At 47.8% G+C, this 3,026-nt stretch overlaps 1 pseudogene; it reads left to right on the forward strand.

The window, feature by feature from the left end:
• The first annotated feature begins 2,143 nt into the window (after positions 1–2,143).
• On the forward strand, positions 2,144–2,252 carry LOC142190563 (5S ribosomal RNA; annotated as a pseudogene).
• Positions 2,253–3,026: the final 774 nt, after the last annotated feature.

The following is a 3,026-nucleotide window of genomic DNA, read 5'->3' on the forward strand; positions in this document are numbered from 1 at the left end:
GCAGCAGATGTGCTGAGATTTAAGAAAAAAAACAAAAAAAAAACGTTATAGCATTTCAATTATACCTATGGAAACACTGGCGTTTTCTGTATAGGTATAATTGAAGCAGAAAGTTTTTCTCTCCAAAAACCAAGATGAATTTCCACCATGGTTTTTCCTGCAGTGTTTTTTTGCTGAGGTTAAGGTCCCACATCAGTTAGTGCAGCATTTATAGTTGCAGCTTTTGCTGTGGTTATTTGAGCCAAAGTAAGGAGTGGAATCAACAGAAGGGAAACGTTTAACCGCTTCCTTTATATTTTCCATTTCTTTTGTGGAACTCCTGACTTTGGCTTAAAAAAATGCAGCAAAATCTGCAACAAAAAACACTGCACTTCCGCAACGTGGGACTTTAGCCTAAAATAGCTAACCTATGTCTCTGCATGAGTCAGAAAAGCACACTTATTAATCTACTAGCAGTACCGTGGCACCCTGACCCCCTGCGCAACCCACCTCTTGTGCACGCCCAGGCCCAACGTCCTCAATGCACCCGGCCTCTTTCCCCCCGCAGGCGCTCCCGCGCCCATGTGTCTCCCCCGCACCCTCTGCCGCCAGTCTTGCCCGTGCACTCCACCGGCCCCTCTCCACAGCTCGCGACAATGGCCCTCGCCGGTTGAAGACATGCAAAGTACCCCCCTGCTGCACCCCTACCACAGTTCCTTGCGGGCCCACCCCATAACACCTGGCCCCCCTTTCCCCACTGGACCCTCAACATCCCTTTCCCCCTAACCCCACCACCACCAACAACCCTCTTCATCCCCAGACCCCCAACGTCCCTCCCCCCCCCCACACACACACCAACCCTCTTCATCCCCAGACCCCCAACATCCCCACCCCATCCCCACGCATTGTGAAAACCCCTAACCCCCGCAGCCAGCAACCCCTACCTGGAGCTGCTGTAGTCACTGAAGAGGTGTTGCGGAGGTATGTGTTCATTCTCCCGCTGGTGTTTGTACAGACGGCAAGTTACGGGTGACGATGCAGCCTTCTGCCGAATGTGTGGTGACGTGGGCAGTACTTATGCCGGCTCCACGCTGCCGGCCGGCTTGGCGTTGTTGCTCCGGAGCCAGGAGAAGCTGCCATTTTCTCCGGCGCGGACTTGCTCACCGGTGCCGCCCATGCAATGCCACCAACATATCAGGCTGCTCGGCTTCCCCTGTGGCCTGCCCACAGACTGCAGCCAAGCAATCGGAGCCCAGCTGGAAGACCTGTGATGATGTCATCTCAGGTCCTGCCTCTGAGGCAGAGAGAACGTTCTCTGGTCAAGGTCAGGATTCCAGGTGAGTGTGGGACCTAAGAAGTAGCCTATCTTTCCTTCCTAGTCGTTTGGCTGTGATTGAGGAACAAACATCCAAACATGCAAACACACAAACTTTCACATTTATAATATTAGTAGGATGTGTACTTTTTTTTGCGTAAATTGCACCTTTTTGTGGTCTTTTTCTGCCCAGCACTTGATTTATGAAGCATTTGCCCCTTTTTTCCCTAGATCTTATGTTGTCCTTGCCACTTCATCGTGAAAAGGGTACATGGCCTAAATGGATAACCTTTTCGTGCTATATTTATGGATTGCACTTTTTTTTTTTTTAAAGGCACAAATGCATTCCAGTACATGGAGTGTAAGGAAAAAACCATCAGGTCAGACAGCATTAAAAATTGGCAAATGTGCTTATTGAACAAAAAAAGCTAAGTAGACATAGCTTATAAAGGTGCATTTAAGCCCACACATGTGTACATTTAACAAGGAGGTGCGCCTACATCATAAACAGACAGTGCAGTAAAACTAGTCTAAGGGCCCGTGCATACGGAGTTAACCCGAGCGCATTTTAGAATATACTGTATAGAATACACGTGTAAAAATAACACTCCCATTGACTTCAATGAAATTTTTTACACGTGTACAAAACGCAGCAAAATACGCCCCCAAAAAATGTGACGCCTATTTTGACGTGTTTTTTACACGTGTAAAAAATGTGTGCCCTAAAAGAAAGGCACACCAGCCAAAAATATGGCCAAAAAGTGGCAGATGATAAATAACACGCAGAGACTCCCATCAGTAGTTATGCAATGTCACTGATGTAAAGGAATTGTACAAGAATTGTTATAAAAATACGGCCACACCACCCTGAATACGCCTGATCTCGGAAGCTAAGCAGGGTCGGGCCTGGTTAGTACTTGGATAGGAGACCGCATGGGAATACCAGGTGCTGGAAAAAAAAAAAAAAAAAAAAAGAATTGTTATAAATAACTATTAGATGAATGCTGTTTACATGCAATACTGTGAGGGTAGCTTTCCCTACATTTGCAGGTTTTTTTGTGTTTTCCATGTCTGTGTTGTGCTGGCCACACTTCCACGGGACTACCTGTTATGGTATTTCGGAGTAACTTTTATATACTAAATTTCTTCATTTACTCCAGTTTCCTTTGTGCCAAAACATTTGTTTGACACTAAATCCAAAAGGAAGAATCACAGGATAGCTGTTGTCGCTATTGCAGTTGCAGTAGCTCCTCTGTGATAGCGGGACCACGGCTAGAATAGCCGCGGTGGCCCTGCTATGATCTATCCCTGTGCTGTGACACTATGATGTGATAGTCCCACTATCACAGAAGAGCCACTGCCAAGGGTGAACCTTCCCCTTTCGCCGCCCAAGGCGAAGGGGCTTATCGCCGTTCGCAGGCAGAGAGCAGGCACGGAGATGACCTGCTCTCTGCCTGAGCGTGAGGGGAGGCTGCTGGAGCCAGTCCAGGACAGCTTGTCCTGGACTGGCTTAGGGAAGCAAAAATACCACCCTCCCTGGGGCCCTGACATAACGCCGCCTGGGAGGTGCGGCGCTGGCCTCTTCCGCTATGCCCCTGGTGAACCATACCACCTCCTTTATATATATATTAAGGGATTAGTAAATACAGTCATCCCTTGTCCTATACTACACCTACCATGGAAGTCATCATCATCATCATCATCATAGATCACTAGACTGGTACACTACAGT

Source organism: Leptodactylus fuscus, chromosome 1 (genome assembly GCF_031893055.1).
Source record: "Leptodactylus fuscus isolate aLepFus1 chromosome 1, aLepFus1.hap2, whole genome shotgun sequence".
NCBI lineage: Eukaryota > Metazoa > Chordata > Amphibia > Anura > Leptodactylidae > Leptodactylus > Leptodactylus fuscus.